The sequence below is a fragment of the Marmota marmota genome, unplaced genomic scaffold (assembly GCF_001458135.2).
Source record: "Marmota marmota marmota unplaced genomic scaffold, marMar, whole genome shotgun sequence".
Lineage (NCBI taxonomy): Eukaryota > Metazoa > Chordata > Mammalia > Rodentia > Sciuridae > Marmota > Marmota marmota.
In genome coordinates, this window is record NW_026000224.1 from 3,081,722 (window position 1) to 3,102,061 (window position 20,340).

At 49.0% G+C, this 20,340-nt stretch overlaps 1 protein-coding gene across 2 annotated transcripts in view; it reads left to right on the plus strand.

Moving 5' to 3' along the window:
- Positions 1-20,340, plus strand: part of Csmd1 (CUB and Sushi multiple domains 1) — a 1,636,907-nt gene that overhangs the window by 1,281,255 nt on the left and 335,312 nt on the right. The gene's annotated exons all lie outside the window — the stretch shown is intronic.

Below are 20,340 nucleotides of genomic sequence, written 5' to 3' on the forward strand. Positions count from 1 at the left end.
GTGGAGGGATTCAACAGGTGGACTTGTTTACCATCTGGCCAGGTCTCTAAAGGGGCTCCCTGGAGATCCCTGCTGTGCCCCACACCTGCACAAGCCCCGGAGGTGCCTCTCCAGCCCTCACCAAGGGAAACTGCACCAAGCCCAGATGTGGCTCTGAGCCTGGGTTGTCTTGGAAGTCTCCCTCTCTTGGAAAGCTAGCATTCAAGGAAAGTCATCACCCTGAGTATCCTTTTTAGGCCCCCTACCACTTAATAGAAGTTGGAATTTTAAAACATGATAATCAAAAACCTACCTAATTTCAAATTTTAGGTGCTGAAAGAGTAAGACTGGATTTCTGTGAAATCCAGGGATAGGAAATGGGAGATGGAGCAAACCGGATCATACAGTTGAAGAGCCCTGCTAGGTTCTTCATGAGTTGAGGCTTAATGTCACTTTCAAGCTTCAAAACTCGCTTCCCTATTGCTGCAGGTGTCTTGGAGGGAGCTGGTTTCTGTGTGACCTACCAGGTGGCTTAGTGCAGAGTATTCTGTCACAGCAGGACAGCGGCCCCTCTAACCTGCTGACCTCCTGAGCAAGGCAGCATTCCCAGAGAGGGCAGGGGGTCTTGTCTCATTTCCAAACTTGACTAAGTAGCTGATTATTGGCCTCAGTAAATCAATTACATTTCCATGAAATTAAAAAAAAACTATTGAAAAGTTAAATGTAGTTAACAGAAGTTTAATGAAAACCATTTTGCAAAATGTCACTATGCATGGTATTTATGAAGCATGGTTTCATGAACTGTTCCATATCTAACAGATCTGAAATGTGGCTACTTGCTGACAACTAGTGTTGGTGAAAAGTAAAAAAAATATATATATACATGTTGGAAAGTCAGTTGATATTAAGTAGTTCCTTTACTTTCATCTCTACTAAATATTTTTTTACCATTTGGCTAAGGAAATCTTCACTAAATGTTCCAAAAATAGATCTGCGGGGACGATGGAGGGTTTAAATATTGCCATCGTGCCTGAACCCTGAGGACTATTGCTAGTTACTGGTGAAGAAGAAACTGGCTCTTTTCGTTACTAGGAATTTTGACCTTAAAAAGATTGGGACCATGTTTTCATGTCCAGGGACTCCAACTGTGCTTCTTGTTTTATTTGCGGCATTTTAAGGTTTGGGGTGGAGTGGGGTGGCCTTAAGATCTCAAACAGAATAACATCTGACTGTTCTGGATATGTTTTAGGGGAGAATAAAACAGGTACAGCCTGCTCCATCTAACTCACCCCAGCTGCCCTGTATCCGGCCCACACTGATGTCAGCCCAAAGCCAGTGCAGTGCGGGCATTTGACCCAGTGTCTTCTCATCTTGAAAATACGAAGTCCACAGGTTTTAGCTAATGTTAATTATAGTATCTTGCCTTGAAATCAGAGACAGAAACAGAAGCATCTGTGACTGTCTGTTGTCATCATGTGCCCTGGGGTCTAGCGAGAGCCACTTCAGGGGACATCAGAGGCTGGAGATGTGGCAAGCAATTGACCAGAAGAGTCAGGTGACCAGGCCAGTTTCCTCATCTTTTAATTGATTTGAAAAGTAGTAGTCCTAATTGATAGAGGAAGTTAGAGAAGTCAGTCTCTTGTAAGTCAAAGGGCTGTTGTCAAGTATTTACGCCTCTGGTGTTATTGCATGCTGTTTGGGACAGAATGGAGTGACTTTGTGTGTTCTAGTGCTGGTGGTGAAGAAATCCTTTGACTTGTGCAGCTGATGGGGCAGGATTCCTGGGGCAGTGGGAGTCTCAGAAATCCAGGTGAAATCTGGAACAGGAGAGGTGTGAGTTTTCACAGATGCAGTAAACACCTTCTTTACAGGCACTGTTACTTAAAGGCAAACAGTACAGGTAAGAAAACAGGTTTCAAAACAGCTCCAGGCCGAGTTCAGTCCACGTGATCGACTGCCTTGCTTTTGCATGTGTTCCCGAGTCAGAAGCAGCTCCTGGGGTGACAATTCCCTTACTGACTTCTCTGTCATGTGCACCCTTGTGCTTGGCTCAGGGGACACAGTTCGCATTGCTATGCGAGTCCTCTTGGTCTAGCAGGGAGTCTCTGTGACCACATGGCTCAGCCACCAGGGGGCCGCCAACATGACTACCCACTCTGTCTTCACGGTCAGTTCTGTCCCAACAGACCACGGGACCCAGCCTGTGTCACATGAGCATGGAGCAGGTGCTTGTTTCTATCTTGGTCTGACTGCTGTCTTCTGGAAGGAAGGAGAGCCAGGATGGGGACCAGGACAGTTGTTCCAAGGTGTCGTATGGAGGGCAGAGTGTGTTGGAGCACTTCCAGCACAGCTCCGGGGCCACAGATCTCCAAGTGCCGGCAGCTGCCACAGCGTTCCCAGTGCCTGGGCGGCCCAGGCTTTGCTGAGCAGGTGGTCACCACCCTCTACACACCCTCTACGCTCAGTGGGTAGGCTTCATGACACTTCTCTGCCACCCGGCTCCTTTCAAGCTGGTGACCTGTCTTTTCAATACCCATGGTTCCTGGCTACCCACAGGGGACAGGCTCCAGGACCCCGGTGCCAAACTTCACAGCTGCTCAAGTCCCTGTGTAAATTGGCGCAGTGTTTGCACTTAACCCTGCACATCCTCCTGCAGACTCTCGCTCCCCTGTGGACACCTCTACAATAACTAGCAGAAGGCGATTTCCACAAGAATATTCCGGCTGCTCAGAGGATAGTGCAGGCACGTCTTTCCTAATTATTTTGATATACAGCCAGTTGAGTCTTCAGGTGCAGAACCCTTGGATGTCGAGGGCCAACCTGCACTCGCCTTGTTTTCTGACGAATGCGAACCTTCCTAGGGCAGTGGGAATGGCACAGCACAGCCGTGGATTAGCAGCTCTGTGTCCAAGGTGTGCCACTGGGCATCTCAGAGTGGTCCTCATAGTTCACCATGCGTAATAGCGGGAGCTCAGGAAGGCGCAGGAGCACCTCTTGACTACGCTTTGCTCCATGCTACCTAAGACATCACACCGTCACGTCCTAGCGACCAGGCCCCACAGCTCTGGTGTGTGCCACTCTGGTGATATCAGTGCACTCAGGGGGAAGCAGAGTGCCACGTAGCCCATGACCCGCGTCTGCAAACTTCTTCATCAAACCACCTTCGGCACAAGTAGATGAAACCGGTGAGCCTAGAAGCCGGGCTCCCAACCAGGAGAACGCTGTCCTCTGAGAGCTACCCAGACTTCAGTATTCTGTAACAGTGGCACAAGGGGACCAGACAGCTGGGACAGTGGGTGCTGGCTGTGTGACGATGTTGTCCTCAGCCACAGGCCATGAGTACGGTGGTGCCACCAAGGGTGGAGGTGGAGCTGCCGTCTCCTGTCCCTCCAGTTGCCCCTCTGTGCTGTGCTGTCCACACACACGGCCGCTGTGCAGCTGCTGCCCCGGGGTGCACTCACGTGGTGCTGTGGGGTTTGCAGCCAGGAGCAAGAGGTGGCCACACTGCCCAGTGTGCAGCGGGGTGCTGGCTAGCCTGGCCTGACTGCCTCTTTGATGTCCACATAATGACAATGTCACCTAATGACACATTTCTCGGAACATGGCCCTGCCATTAAGTGACACATGACTCGATGTAACACTCAAAGAAATGGACCACAAATAGGAAGAAATAGATGTGTGAGGACTGTCCACCCAGACGACAGATCATGACGTAGCCTTGTTGCTGCATACCCTTTGGAAACTGGTCATTCCTTCTCTGTCTTCTGATGGCTTCTGTGGAGCTGAGTTTGACGGTTACCTTGGAACTTAAAGTACCGTAAGCAATCCCCGTTGCAAGAATCGCAGAGGGACTTCCGATACTTGATTTTTTCAGTGAATTTATTTTTTGAAAACAGAGTAGAAAAACAAGTTCTGAACATTTTCCCTACATCCCGCCGTCTGGAACCTTCCTTCAAAGTTAACCCATCTCATTTTCCAACCCCATCAACAAACCCCAGATGACTATTTGAACACACCAGGTGGCCAGAACTGGGGCTCTGGGGGAGGCTGAGCAGCTGGAACGTGGCTCGGCCCACAGGACTTCTGATTGTCTTCCAGCCGAGAGGCAGCCATGGCCAGAACACCAAGCAGGGCCCCAAGACAGGGAGCATCCCAGGTGACAACTGGCCGGCAGTTTGACAGGTATCCTGAGAAGGACGGAGCACAGCTGGAAGACGGGAGCCACTCTGATAATCAAGTAGCATCTACAGTGAAGGGGTCTGGGCTTTCATCTTGGCCACACAGGACAGAGTCCAAGTGCTAAGTGTTACCCTGGGCGGTTGATGACCGCAGGCGCAGCATGGTCGTTTTACAGCAAGGACTCTTCGATGTTTTGTGTGAGTAGAATCGTGGGGCGCTTTGTAGGGCACAGAACGATGCTCCTTTCTTCTTCATCAAACCTGGCTGTCTGTGTGCATTTTAACTTGCACTCAGTCTCCTGCTCCCACCCTCTCTGACTCCCCCAGGGAGCGTGTAAACGGGAGCTTCCTCCTATGGCCAAACCTCCTTCTGGGGACTTCCAGTCCTTGGGTCTGGTTTCTTAAAGATCAGTTCATACACCATTGACTGTGTTTTCCTCTTGAGTTGGCCTTTAAATAGCTGGTATTATTAGCTTAATTATTTTAAAAATTTGCCTACCAATTCCATAAAATCTTGAACTTATAATCTTCATTTTTACCATACCGAAAATCGGCATGGAACCAGCCAAATTAAATTCTACCGTTTTCAAATACTGCAGTAGAATGCCTACACCACAATAAAACCTAGCATGTGCTTTAGTGTCATTTTTGAAACATGTCCTTGCAGTTAAAAGAAGCAGAAAAGAGAGCTCTAAGTAGGGAATATTGGTCTTTCTAATGCAATATCAAAATCCGATTGTTAGAGATCTGGATGGGAGGAAACAGGGCTAGTCCTGGTGGCTCTCGCCATGGAAACATTTACTTACAGATCGTGTGCCCCGTAGAGTCTTGGAAGAATCTCAGTACATTCTCATCATGCTAACAGTACCTGTCCAAGGTCCTGACCCTCAGCCCAAGCTGACAGGAGTCATTGAAAGTGTGGCCAAAACACCGAGAGACAAAGGAAAGTGGCAGGAAGAGTTGCAGAACTAGTGGACAGAGTTGCTGTCCACCCCACACCCCGTCCCCTACTGTTGACATCTTGCATAGCTGGGTTGTGTGGTGTCCACCCATGCCTTGTCCCCTCCTGTTGGCACGTCATATTGCTAGGGCACATGGGGTCCAGCCTGGGCCCATCCCCTGCCATTGGCATCTTGCATTGCTGGAGCATGTGGTGTGCACCCCACACCCTGTCCCCTGCCCTTGGTGTCCCACAATGGCCCCCCACATTGCTAGGGTCATGGTGTCCAGCCTACAGTGATGGGGTACATTTGCCTCAACTCGGAGGAGTCTTAACTGACGGCTGTACTTTACTCACCTTCTGTACCTTGTATCAACTGTCCTCTTTCTGTCCTAGGACCCCATCCAGTTCTCCTCAGCTCTCTGGTGTCCCTCGGTTCCTTGGGGTGCGACTGTTTTCCTGCAGTTCACTGTGTGTGGTGGCCTTGGGAATGTGAAGAGCTCTGGTCAGAGCTTAGTAGCAGGCTCTTCATGTGGGTTATCGGAGATTTTCCTCGTGCTTGGCCAGGGCTTGTGTTCTTTCAAAGAGTGCACAGAGCAGTTGCCTTCTAGTGACCCTTGGCAACTCCTGTGGGGACTCGGCTGGGAGATCCTCAGGGTGAGTGGCTCGCTACCTCACAAGGACACAGTACGTCAATACCCAGACACGTAGAGCTTAACCACACCAGGCACCACGTGATCCTTCCTCATTTGGTCTCCGTAAGCACACAGGACCTGCTGTCCTTCAGACCCCGGAAGCAGATACTTTAGTCATCCAGCTGAGAGTCACAGAGGATGAGTGGCTTTGCTGAGATGCAAGTCTTCCTTCTGAGCATGTGTTCTCCTCCCTCAGAACACAGTCTATAAGTAGTAGGAAAATACAAGCTGATTTGTGGCAAATTTTACTGGTGAAGGTGATTTTTCTCAATGAATTTGTATATACAGGAATATTTTTTCTTTTTTTTTTTTCTTGAAGTGTTAGCTATTTGACATTTAATTAAAAATATGGGCTGTTTCTTATAAACTCTCAGGTGAATGAATGAATCTCAATCATTTATTCATTTTTCCTATAATTCATTTCTGCTCTTCACTCCTCTTGAAAATTGGGGTCATGAGTGTTTGAAGGGGTCTGCTAGACGTGAGGGTTTACAGTTGTGTGAATCTACTAGCTTGAATGTCTTCCCTGTAACATACAAACACAAGTAAATGGAAAGCATAACATGTATGTTTGGAGACAGAGACATCTGTGTTTTTTTATTACTTAAAGTTAGAATTCTAGAGTAGCCAGTGCTGTCTCCCTCTTCATAATGAGGGCTCACCTGGTGACCAGGACCTTCATCTTCCATTTCCATCTTGGACATGGCAATGCAGGTGGTTCTGCGTTAAGGGGTCACAGTGCACGTGAACTTGAGGTCACAACCGAGGGCCAGGTCAGTACAGATTGTCAGCCTGACAGGCCCCTGGGGAGATGAGCCCCCTGGTGCTCAGAGAGGAAGCACATGCTGGGCAGAAAGTCAATGCTCTGATGATCTAGGGCCCACAGAGTGGCCCGGCTCTGACATGCTGAGGGTCCTTCCTCAGGCTCCCTATGTCCTCTTGGTCCTGAGCAACTAGACCACCAGCGTCAGAGCTTTGAATATCTGTGTGCCTTGAGGACAGTGTCACAGTGTGGAGACTCTTCACTACTGAATTTCTGATGATTTGTTCCAGTATGTAAACTTGTGTGACGTGACGTGCACCTTTCACTTATCCCGGATGCTCCTTGTTACTAGCATGGCCCCTGTGTTCCACTACGTCATTGGAAAACGTCTATAACATTGAAAAAGAAAGACCATATTGTTGGTCTTAGTCGGCTCTTTTGCCACTGAGACCAAAAGACCAGACAAGAACAATTTTCAGAGGAGGAAAGTTTATTTGGCTCATGGCTTCTCAGTCCATAGACGGCCAACTCCCTTGCTCTGTCTGGGCTCAGGGTGAGGAAGAGCCTCAGGCGGAAGAGTGTGGGGAAGGAAAGCAGCTCAGAAGGTGGCCACCAGGAAGCAAAGAGACTTCACTCACCAGGGACAAGATAGAAAGCACAAATTCACACCCTAATGACCTGTGTCCTCTAGCCCCACACTACCTGCCTACTGTCACCACCCACTCAATCCATTCAAGTGACAACCCACTGATTTAGTCAAGGATCTCATGACCCGATCATTCCACGTCTATACTTTCTTACCTTGTCCCACATGGGAGCTCTAGACTACACCTCATATCTATGTCTCTCCTCCTGCCTCTAAGGAAGCCTGGCACGTACGTATGGGATCCCTGCGTCTAACCGCCAGTCTGTAAACGCACTGAGGCTGCCCATGACTTGTGGCTTATTTCTCTACATGGTTGAAGGATCCGTGGAAAGCCTCCGTTCCAGGATGTTGGAGGTTTTTGCCAGGCCAGACCCTCTTGGTCAAATCTGAACTGCTCAAACCAGTCCTCTTAAATCCTCATCAGATCACAGATCAGCAGGAAAATCAGGGAACTGGGCCCACCAACTGTGGCCTCGCCCTGTGGCTGATCAGCACCTTGAGTCACGGCGAGAGCTCTCTGAGGCCCAGTCACTCAGCTCTCCTCGCTGAGCCACAACCAGCATTCTCAATTCCAACAGCTCTTGTAATTTACCTGGACAGTGTTAAAATCGAGTTAGAAAATTAATATGCTCCCAGTTTCTGCAAGACAAGAAAGGCAGGAGACAAAGGGGCTCCCTCCTGTGGGCCCGCCATCCTGAGTCTCTAGATCCAACACTCTTTAGACAAAAAGGAAGGGAAAGCAGCACAGTCACAATTCCTGGCTCAGCTCAGCTCTGCCTTCACCTTTAAAAGCATCTCTTCTTTGGTTTTAGTGAGACAAAGCACATTTGTATGAAAAGCAAATGCAGTATGTGACGCACGCAGCACAATTTCCCCTGAACACATGGGTAAGCAGGATTACACATGCCCTTTTCAGGGTTACATTTCTGATCAGGATGTGAAGGGAAAACAAGGAACAAGAGGCAGGTAAATGAGAAATGAAAGACGGAGACCAGGCAGATACACAGGAGAGTTTACTTTTCACAGTTGACAATAAAGGCCATCTCTCTACAGGAGAGAGAGGCAAAACAGGCTTGGGTTCTGGGACTCAGGAACAGGCTTGGGTTCTGGGACTCTGGGGGAGGCACAGGAATCAGAGCTGGCAGGTCCTAAAGCAGGTGGTCAGAGGTGGGGTTGGTAGGAGGGAGTGGTGAGCCTTTGTCAGAAACGCCCTTGGGTGGGAAAGTGAAAATTTTTCCTTAAAATGGCGGCTGTCACTTAAGATGGCCATCCAGATGCTAAGCAAGGACCTTATAGGATGGACAAGGAGATAGCTGTGGGAGGCTTTGCTTCTTTCCAAGAGCGCCACCAGGCTGTGGGCACATGGCTTTCAGAAATGCCAGGGGCAGGCGCCATGTCCGCAGAGTACAGAAGGGTCCAGGACAGGGTGCAGATTGGCGTTCCTGGGTGGCAATCTCGCTTCCTAACGCTGATGAAAGGAAATTCATTCTCGTAGAGGTTTCCAAGTCAAAGCTCTGGAAACATGAGAACTAACCTGGTAGCAGGTGTGATCCACACCTTGCAGGACAACTCTAACCCCTGCTGTTCCTTCAGCCAGGAGCAGAAGCACAGGCTGACCCTGCCTCTTTCTCCCTAGCGCCCACCACCCAGGGTAACAACAGAAGCCAGACACCTCCTCTCTGTCCGGGTCTGTGTGGGTTTTAAACCCTAAACTTAGACAACAGTCAGGTAGGGAGAGGGTGGACATGCCGGCCACACCCTGTGCTGTCTTGGAGATGAGGGCTGTGCTGGACCAGCCAGGACAGCGAAGGCCCGTGCTGGCCTGTGCAGGAAAGCAGCTTTGCATTTCTAAAATGGACACGTGCTTCAGACTTTTATTAATAAATAAAGCACTATTTTCATTTCCCATCAATCACTTGTATATTTTCCAATTCGTCCAGATCTTTGTCTGGGACTAGGAATTAAAAATACCCCATCAAATACCCCAGAATATGTTCAAATATGCACATAAATATAACTTTTATTTTTTCATAAAATGTATTATTGTTATTTTGATACAAAATCATTTCATCCTCTCAGATAATAAAATAAGTCCTTTTTGTAGCTGCCCACCCCATGTGGAGCCTAAGTCAGGTGGGGCTGGTCTGTGCTGCATGAGTGGGAGAGGGTGACCAGGCCAGGTGTGGATGAGGAGCCGGGTGGCTTGCCTCGGAACAGCGGAGGCATGGGGCTGGGAGGGGAGGGTCAAGCGTACAGAATTCCAGTTAGTGGAATAACTGAAAGGGTGGATTGTACAACATGGTGACTACAGTGAGTAACAATGTATTGCAATCCTAAAAACTGCCGAGAGTAGATTTTGTGTTCTCAGGGCAAAACAATGAAAATTATAATGCACCTGTTAATTAGCTCCAAGAAGTCACTCCCCTCCCTGAGGTATACACATTTCAAACTATCATGTTTGCATGAAAAATATGTAGTTGTAATTTTAATTAAAAACAAAAATGTGGATTACATTAAAGTATCATGAATTGAAAATATAATAGAAATAAAAGTTTTAAAGAGTGCCTACTGTGTGCTGACATTTGAGTAGGTGCTGTGGGTATAACAGTCACCAAGATGGCCCTCCAGGAGCTACAGCAACAGAGAAAAATGAAGATAATGCAGAGTGAAAAGTCTCACAGCGGGGAGGACAGTGGCTGCCCCAGCCCACGGCTGCCCCAATCAGAATGTCAGCAGCATGCAGGGAGCTTCTGAGACAGGGAGGGACCCAGTGTCCAGAGAGGGTGTGACTGCGGAGGAGGACTCCCGGTACCCATGGCAGGTGCAGCTGCTGCAGGGGAGGAGGGGAAGGACGTGTTGGACATCCCGGGCTAGACCATGCAGGGCTCCTGAATCACGGAGGAGCCTGGCCTGAAGGCAAGGCGGGCAGCGGGGGTCACCTGCGTTGTTCAGAGACTGACTGCAGGTAGCGTGGAGGAGGGCTGGGCAGGAGGCAGGGAGAGCACTCACGCAGTCACCGTGAAGATGGAGGCTGGATGAGACCTGAGAGCACCTGGGTGAGGAGCCCTGTGGGGATTTGGGAACATGTTAAAACTAGACTGGCTTTTCTGGGGTGGTGTATTCTGGGGAAAAGAAAGGTGGGTGACAAGGTCCGTGGTGCACTGTGTAAGCTTTTTGAAATAGTCCTAAAGCAATACTGTAGAAGAATGTATTAATTATAGGAAAGCTCAGTTGGACGGCTCATGTGTTTGTAGCTAGGTTCTACTCCAAGATTTCAAGATGTCATAGAAATATAAACAGGGGAAATACTGACAATTGTCTAATCCCATTATGTTTTTATTTTATTAAATAAATTGCTTAGGATTGTAGAGTGGGTGGGAGCCAACCACTGAGAGAGACTTTCACAGGTGCAGACAGTGATTAAAGAAGTGGTGGCATTTCCTGTATGTCAAAGCAGGAGGGAGCCTGCGGGAACTCTCAGATACTTCTCCTGTCCCTGGGAAATACACGTAATGTGAAGAGCGGGGAAGAAATGGTGCGTGGCTTCAGGGAAGGCTGTGGGAAATAAGCTGAGCCTTGAAGCGCACCGTGGGTGTGTTGGTGCTCCGCGCTCTATAACAACAGACACTCCTGACCTACAGCAGGCTACATCCTCACAGGTGCACCCTGAGTTGAAAGTCCTGTAACTCAGAAGTGCATTTGATTCTCTAACAAACCATGGTAAACTCAGAAAAGTGCAAGCCGCTCCCTGAGGGTCCAGATGCTCTTGACTTAACAACAAGGTTGCGTCTCTGTGAAACCCCGAGAGGAGGGGCCCTCTGAGTCGGGGACCAGGTGCACTGACGTGACTTTCGTCAAAGGCCTTCAGTAGGAAAGCTCATCACAAAGTACATCCTTTCAAATCCAAAGACCAGAGCCCACTTCTGATCAAAGACACAGAGGTGACATTTCTGTGTGCACCACTCATCTCTGAACTCGACCAGCTAATGGGAAAAAGGAGAAAAGCAGGGAAGGAGTGAGGTTTTCTACTTTGACAGGCCTGGAGAGCACCGTACCCTGCAGGAGCAGTGTGGACTGATGGTTGGCTCACTCAGAGGAAGGGACCGGCCAGGCAGGAGCACCCGGGAGGGCTCCACCTCTCCGTCTCTCCACAGGAGTCTGTGTGCAGAGGACGTGGCAAGACCACTCTTCAGAGCCAGAGGTTGGGCAGAATGAGGAGGGCTAGGAGGTACCTAGGTATAGAACAGGGCCATAACAGGGAAGTCCCAATAGGAAGTGCTGTCCCCGTGAGCAGCTTGCTTTGGTGTGGCCCACTTTGGGTGTACTGAATGGAAGGCAGTTTTGTCTCCATTGCAGTAGCAAGCCTGTGTGCTCCCGGGCCCCACGGGGAGGTGTGTGGTCTTCAGCTGGCTCAGCATGGCCAGGAGAGGAGGAGAAGTTTATTTGGGGGCTCACGGTTTCAGAGGTCTCAGTTCATGGACAGCTGTCTCCGTACCTCAGGGCTTGAGGTGAGGCAGAACATCATGGCAGAGGAGTATGGCAGAGGGAAGCAGCTCACATGATGATCAGAAAGCAGAGACTCCACTTTCCAGATACAAACTTTGTACACCCCCAATGCCTGCCTCTTCCACCCACACCCCACATGCCTCCAGTCACCACCCAGCTAATCCCTGATGGGATTAACCCACTGATTGGGTTAAGACTCTCACAACCCCATCATTTGTCCTCTGAACCATCTTGCATTGTCGCACACGTGAGCTTTTGGGGGACACCACATCTAAGCTGTAACATGTGGTGAGGCCACAATGCTCTGGGGACAGCTCAGGAAGAGTGAAGGCTGCCAAGTCCTATACCCTGCTCTCTACAAAATAGAGACCCAGAAAAGCTGGTGGCTTAATTAACTAAGCCCAAGGCCTGAAAATCAGTAGCACCAACATCCAAGCTCTGGAGAAGGCAGACGTCCTTGGTCAAGGAGAAGGAGGGAATCCCACCTTCCTCCTGTCATTTACTCTATTCTGGTCCTCTGTGGATTGGACGATCAGCCTTAGCCCAGTCACCTTGAGGGCTGCAGTTAGTCACCATGGTCACAATGTGGGCAGAGTAAAGATGAACCAGTTTCCCAGAATGATATACTGCTGACACCAGAGAAGGCTGTTTCCCTCTGAGAGTCTCAAAAATAATATTTCACTGAAATGCAAGTAATATTCTCAATGGGACTTTTAGGACACATTTATCCATTGACTCTTCCTTTTAAATACTGTACCACATGCCAGTGACCATTCTGAAGTGGTTGGTTGGACAGCATGTGGGGGTCGGGTCACATGAAGGGATGGCCTTGTCCTGATTCAGGACTCGTGGTTGGAGGGAGGCTGGCTCGCTGCACACAGGAGACCTGCCAGCACCTGTAAGTTTTACCTTCTGCTCCGTCCCACATAGTAGTTTTCTGGGCTGCCACACCTAGGGTCTCGTTCTGCGTGCCTTACACATTCTCAGGTCTCAAGAGCCAGGTGTCAGCAGGGTGAGCATCTCCTGGGTCCCCCAGGCCTAGACATGCCACTGTCCCACCGTATCCCGTGGGTCTTTCCTCTGTTTGCAGGTGGGCCCAATGGCCCTTTCTCTTCCTGGAAGGACACAGTCAGATTGGGCCAGGGCCCACACAGGAGGCTTCATTTTAACTGAATCAGCATTCACGGTCCTGTTTCACATACTGTCACATCTTAGGTCTCTGACATCGGAGCACTGGTGGCCAGAGTTCAGTGGGTCAAGTGTTAATGATTATGTACTAGCAGCTGAGAGCTGTGTTCCCAAAGAAGCACTTGGTGTATAGATACCCTGTCCTGTCGATTCAGGGCAGAGCGTGCACTAGGACGGAGTGATGCTTTATAAAGGAGGGTCTAAATGAACCCATGTAGGTGACAGCCCTGCAGAGGTGACCTGATGAAGCCCCGAGGGCAGAGCCAGGCTCTTTTCCAGAAGTAATTTGGGGCATCTGGTGCCCAAATGTTGGGCCTGATTGTGGAGCATAGTTGAAGAACTTAGCCTAGAAAAATGTTTGAGTTGCACGACTAAATGCTTATTTCAATCACAAAATACTCTTAACAGAATAAGCTCAGGATGTTTATCTTAGCAGACACCACACATGCTTTCCTTTAGTGTACTGGTGGATGGTGCTTATGAACACATTTAGTAGAGGAAGCAAACGTGAAAACCTATCAGAGTAAACACATAATACTTAATAAAGTCAACAGAAACCAACATGTAAGAGTAAACAGGAAGTCTGCAGCTTAGTAAGCAAACAATACCTGCTTTATACCCAAAAGCAAGCACACCATCTCTCCTGGGGAACCAGACTCACAGGTCCCTGTCCTCGGGAGGTGCCAGGGGTTCTGTGTGTCCAGCTGCCTGGCTCCAGAGGCTGAGGGACACTGCCCCCGTGCTGGTCGGGACTCGAGTGTGTCTCCAGGGGTGATGGCACTGAGCTGGGCTGACCAACATGGAAACCCACTTAGACACAGCTGATATCTCCGTGGGGAAAGAGGAGATGGCAGGGGGTCATGTATTCAAACTCTTCTCCAGTTTCTAAAATTAAATTGTTTTTCTTTCTGCAATGTGCATCTCCTTCTCTTCTCTGTCCTGACACCCACAAGTGCCCTCAAACTGTGAAAATAAAATCCCTCAAAGTTAACAAGTTAAATAGAACCCGGATACTGTCCCTGAGCCCACCATGGGGGGTCTTGGGACTAGTCCAGTTTTATGGTAGAGTTAATAAAGTATAATGAAGTAACCATGTTCTGTGGTGACAGTCCCTAGTTTGTTTGCTAAGTTGATATTTCATCTACCTATGTCAGATTTGCCCTAGTTCTTGTGATATGTTTTGTCTAAAATAGCATTTCCCTTTATTCATAATTAGTTAATTCCCAACTCATTCTGAGAAGAATTTTTTTTTAAATTCCATTTTATTTCCCAAAAACTGAGAATAGAGTAAAATATCTAAGCACTGTACTGAAAATCAATGCCAAGGGCATCAGGGTGGTTCTGTGTTTGGGGAAGATTCGTTTATTTTCATTGAAATGGTGTTTTTGGTGGGAATTGAATTCCAGTTTTAGTTTCTGTTACATTTGGGGGCAGACACGGTGTCTATATAGAGAGACATGCTATATTCACAGTGACTCTAGTATAGTAGACACTGACAGGTCAGGGTAGATATGGGAGCTCTGCTCTCTGCTCAATTTTACTGTGACCCTAAGACAATCCCAGAAGAAATGGCCATTTAGATAACATTCAAAAAAATAGATACTGTCACCCTCCATGTTTGCCCCTGGTCTCCACAGAGCTCCGATACTGCCTTTCCAGGATCCTCAAGGGCAGGAAGGACCAGGAAAAGCCTTTGTAGGCAAAGTTATCTCAACAGAGGCCACTGGAGGCCTCTGGAAGGGTGATGTTTTCTTTTTTCTTTTCTTTTCTTTCTTTCTTTCTTTATTTGTTTTGCGATGTTGGGGATCCAGCCCAAGGCCTTCCCCACACTAGGCACTTGCTCTACCACTGATCTGCATCCCTCACTCAAGGTTATGAAACTAAAGCAAAGAAAACACTCACAGCTTGGAGAGGAAGCATAGATGCATGTTTCTAAGCAGAAGGGTCCTGTTTGAAGGCCAAGGCCTTTATGATCCCAACCGTGAGATTCTGGGAAAGGTGTAACTAGGAAGGTAGGGAGACAGTCAGTGGTTACCAAGGGCTGCAGGCGGGGGGATCCAATGGACACAGAGGACTTTTAGGGTAGCAGGACAGCCCCGACTGAGGACAGAATGTCGGATCCACATCATGCGACTCTCCTGTCAGACAACACTGCCCCCATCTGTGCTCGGGAAGTTCTCAGGCAACTTTCCATCCCTCCTGCAGTCACACTTCTTGGTGTCTCCCCAAGAGGGCAGAAAACTTAGGTCTGCACAGGAACCTACCCGAGGCTGTTTACACAGCTGTTAGTGTGGATCTGAGGTGTCCCTCAAAAGCTGCGTGTGACAGTGCAAGGACACTCAGAGTAAAATGCTAAATGTGAGGGTGACCCACTGAGAACTTTAACCCTCTGACAGGGATGAACTGGGTGGTCACCTTGGGCAGGCTGGGTGTGGTGGAGGAGGTGGGTCCCTGGGGCCGGGCCTTTGGGGTCTGTATTTTGACCCTGGTGAGCAGAGCTCTGTCCACTTCCTGACTGCAATGTCCTCCCACCATGATGTTCTTCCGCACCTTGGGCCCAGAGCATCGGAGCCGCCTGTCTATGAACTGAGCCTCTGAAACCAGGAGCCAAATAAACTTTTCCTTTTCTAAAATTGTTCTTTTCCGATCTCCGGGTCACAGTGGTGGAAAGTCAACTGGAACAGCAGCTTTATTCATAACTGCCAAAATCTGGAGGCCACCAAGATGTGAAGGCAATAGGCGATGGATAAGTCGACTCTAGTCTGTCCAACTGTGGGACTTAGTCAGCACTAAAATAAAATGCTCTCTCCAGCCACGAAAGACACAGAGGAAACTTAGGTGCATATTGCAAATGAAAGAAGCCAATCCCAAAAGGCCACTCACCCAGGACACTCTGGAAAATGCGGAGCTGTGGAGTCAGAGATGAGCGGGTGCCAGGGTGGAGGGCAGCAGGGACGAGTAGGCAGAGCAGAGGGGCTTTGGAGGGCCGCAGAGCTCTTCTGCATGATGCTGCCGTGGTTGATATAAATCATTGTACGTCTGTCCAAACTTGCAGAATGTCCACCTCCAGGAGCCACCTAACGTGAACTGTGGGCTCTGGGTGACCGTGGTGTGTCCGTGTGCCTGGCTCATCCAATGTTACAAAGACACTGACAGGTCAGGGAATTGAGCTCTGCTCTCTGCTCGATTTTACTGTCAACCTAAGACAATCCCCAAAGAATATAGCTAAAAAGGGCATTCCAGCAAAATAAATATCCAAGAAATTGAATAATTTAAGATGCATTTAAAACCTGCTCACCTGCCTGTGAGAGACCTGGACTGTGGGCCTTCTTCCCACCCTGAGCCCAGTGGGTCCTCTGTGGCAGGAGACTGCAGCCCTCCCTCACTGGCCAGCACAGCAGGGACCACAGGATGGGGAGTGAGCCGGTTGGGCTCCTGGCTGGCCCCCCGTGTCCTGGGCTCTCCCTCAGCTCCCGGTTCTGCAAGGGAAACCCACGCTCTTATTTGCTCATAGGCCTTTGTGCCGTTTGACTAGCAGCCAAATGCAATTCTGATACCTATAGGAAATAAAATTGAGGTTTTTAGTGACATGTTTACTGTGACCTATAAAAAATGGAATTGCTTAGCTTATGAGATTACTTAGCTCTTTTGTACTAGTATAATTTATTGATGTATTTATTGCACACTTTGAAAAATCTAATCATTCCTACGTGATTATTTTTGAGTAGGAATGTATAATAAATTCACTTTGGTGTCTCTGTTTACACATGAATCTTTGCTTTAGTCCAAATTAGGCACAGTAATTGGAAATCACTGAGGCCTCCTCTGTTACTGCACTCATCACGTGTCTCACATTTGCTACCAGAGGTCAGCCAACAGTCTCAGTCAGTGTTCTTATTGTTGTTATTGTTTCTCTTTCTTAAGAAGTTTCTCTCCACAAAGATTCCTGCCCTGGTGTGTAAATAGTCTGGGTAAAGATGAGTTTCTTGGGGGGATGGGGTAAATTCTTCTTCTTGCCATCACGGAGGCCACAAAAGCCTCACGTGCCTGTCTCTTTTGGCCCAGGAGGAAGGGCCCCTTCAGGCTGCCCTGGTCAGCATGGACCTGCTCCACTCCTCTTCCCCATCGGCTCCCCAGTTGGTCCCCCTAGGCTGGCAGCCCTCTCCTTCCTCTTCCCAGTCACATTCTTCCCAGTGTGGCCTGGTGGCTGGTTTGGGGGGCACTGCACAGGTAGACCCTGACCACTGATGGGCTGGGGGAGCCTGGGTGATCCTGGGGTGCGGGCGAGGTAGGAGCCCACTGACTCGGCCCTGCAGAGCCGGCGGGAGGAGCCTGTTGAACTTGCTGAGATGAGCGCACCGCCTTGTTTTAAAATGCACCATGGATCTCTCACTGCCACTGTCTCAGCCAACAGGAAAGAGAAACACAGTTCATGGGATCTTGAAAATTCCCAGGTGTTGCATTCTGTGCCTGCAGTGCTCCACGGCCTGGCTCGCCTATCTGACTGCCCTGACCGGCCAGTCGACAGCAGGGCCTTTCGTTTCTTTTTGAATTGTTTCCTGTGAATTCAGAGGCCCAGTGAGGCTGGTGTTGGTTAAGGGGATGGAAATAGAAATTGGAAACAAGAAGAATAAGTCCTGAGCACTTCATTAATGAGCAGGAGTCCAAGCAGCCGCTGACCTCTGAAGATTGCCTGGCTGGTCCCTGAGGTTGGGTGCCTGCTCTGGGGGCTGCCCTGGTGGGTCGCTCATGGAAGCTGAGCCCTGCTGAGTGTGCGTGTGACTGCTGTCTCTGAAGGCACTGGCTCCTGCCGGTCAAGCATCCTGGGCTGGACAGGAGCAATGTGGATGTTCAGAGTGACTCTTCCTTAGCCTTGCGGTATCAACAGGAGCAGATCAAAAGTGTGGGCTGATTTAAATGGAATTCTGTCTCACGGATCTAGATTTGTCAAGTCTTCTGCAATTTCTTATAGGTATCCTAATATTTTAACAGCGTTTCTCAGAGCTGTGCCTCATGAATTCCCCATGGTGACCCCGTGGCCTGGGCCCTCTGTGTCTCCTAGCACTCATTCCAAGTGACCTGTTCCATTCTGGGAACATTGATTCCCTCCAGAAAGACCACGTGAGGGTACAGGAATTGCCCTTGCAAACTCGACTTCAAGCCACCATCTACGTGTGTCCTAAACTGTGCCAGTGTAACAAGATGCTCAGGAACAGGAAGAGAATAGGGAATTTATTCCTGTATTATATAAGCATTTGCAGGCATAGAATAAAATATCAAATAAAAATAAAATTTATTAGAGGTGAATGTTAAAACACATGTCATTCTAATAAAAGTACTTTTAAAATATTCAAAAATAAATGTTTCATAAAATTTATCATGTAATTCCAGCTACTCAAAAGGATCCCAATTTCCAGGCCACCAAGGGCAATATAATGAGACCCTCTCTCAAAATGAAACAGAACAGGTCTGGAGATGTAGCTGTATGGTAGAGCACCATGGATTTCATCCCTAGTACAAAAAAAAAAAAAAACCTGAAGTGGTGGCAGGGATTCTAACCTGAGGGCAATACCACCCTCAGGGGAAATTTTGTCATCACTGTTTGGGACAATAGTAGCATTTTGTGTATAAGGAGGTAAAAAATGAAAGCTGTCCCAACAACCCCTCCCAAATGAAGCGTCACGGGCACAGACATGGGATCCTCTCACTCATGTGTGACTGAAGGCAAAAGCTACGTGGAACCTCACCCCGTACCATGTGGCAGTGGCTGGCCTGGGTGTGCTGGCAGATGCGGGTCTGTGCCAGCTGCAGGGTGAGGAGCTTGGCACCTTTGGTGGCAAGTAGCTAAATGCAAGATCAGCAGGAGACGCAGAGAGACCCTCCCCTGCAGCCGCATGGTTGTCAAACACAGCCTGTTATTTCTGAAAGCTCTTTGGAGTTCCTGGAGTTAAGAGAGTAAATGTTGTCAGCAAAAACTGCCACAGTTTATTTCATTATTAGAAGAAGTTGTGGCTGGGCACAGTGGCACATGCCTGTAATCCCAGCGGCTTGGGAGGCTGAGAGAGGAAGATCCAAGTCAGCCTCAGCAACAGTGAGGCACTAAGCAACTCAGTGAGACCCTGTCTCTAAATAAAATATGAAACAGGGCTGGGGATGGGGCTCAGTGGTCGAGTGACCACGAGTTCAGTGCCTGGTACCAAAAGAAGAAGAAGAAGAAATTGTGGGCTGGGCATCAGAGATAAAAAACAACAACAATAAAAAGGCCCGAGGTTTGGGGGAGACAGCCACGGCAGCAGTGTGACGCAGCAGAAGGGAGGGGCCAGTGGGCGCGTCATATGTGACACCACCGAGGGAGGCCTTGACACAGACAGCCACTCACAGGGTCTCTGGTCCAGTCTGGCCATGACCACACCAGTCCCACACAACTTCCTCGCCAGCTCTTAAGTGTCCCATCACCTCTCAACACCATTACGTTGTGGGTCTCAGTTCATCGTGCGTCTCCAAGGACAAACCGTGGCCATTGCTAATAAAACAGAAATTTGAATTTGCTGAATCTGAGAAAAATCAATAGATAATCAAACAAATGCTCATATGAATGAATGAATGAGGTGATGGATAAATAAGTAAATAAATCTAAACACCTAAAAAAGCATTAAAACAGAGACCCTGATGGTGTTCTCCTGGAGTATGGCTCTCCTGGGGACATGCTGGCTCTGGGGGGACTCAGTCTTGTCCTGCCTCTGCTCTAACCTCCCCACAGGGTGGCCTACCTGCCACCCTGGCCCACATCACTTAGCACAGGCAAGGAGCAGCCCAGGCAGCCCCTCCAGGGGGCCTTGCCTCTCCCTCAGGGCATCTGTGCTTCCTCTGTCTCCCCCCCTGCCCAGCCCTCTGGGCTCCTTCAGGAGGGAACCTGGTCAGCACCGCATGCTCTGTTTAATTCTTGATGTCCCTTGTGAGAGCAAGGGCCATCCTGCTCACCCACCACCCTGTCACCTAGCAGAGGACCTAACATGCAGCTGGCTTTCAAAAGCACTGTGGAGGGATTGAGTAAGGAGCACGTCTTGGCCAGTATGTCTGAGGTCTTGGCCAGGGTGTGAAATGTGGTCCGTGTTCCATGGCAGCTGTGTGTTGATGAAAAGCGGTTTCATTCTGTGCACTTTGTTATCTGAAGACCATAGATATATTCTTCCTGCTTCACGAATGAATTCTGACGTCCGTTTCAGGAAAAGAGTGTCAAATAGATCACATTGATCTGAATATTCAGGAAGGAAAGAGCACTCGTGTTTGCAGTGTTAATAGTGAAAAGCCTGCGGATGAGGCCCACATGAGCGGTCACGTTCTAGTGCACGGATTGCAGACGGAGGCTGGAGGTGCCCCCAAGACGCACCTGTTAATGTCAGCACATCTGTGTGGCCTGGGTGTCTTATAGGACAGTCACTTTC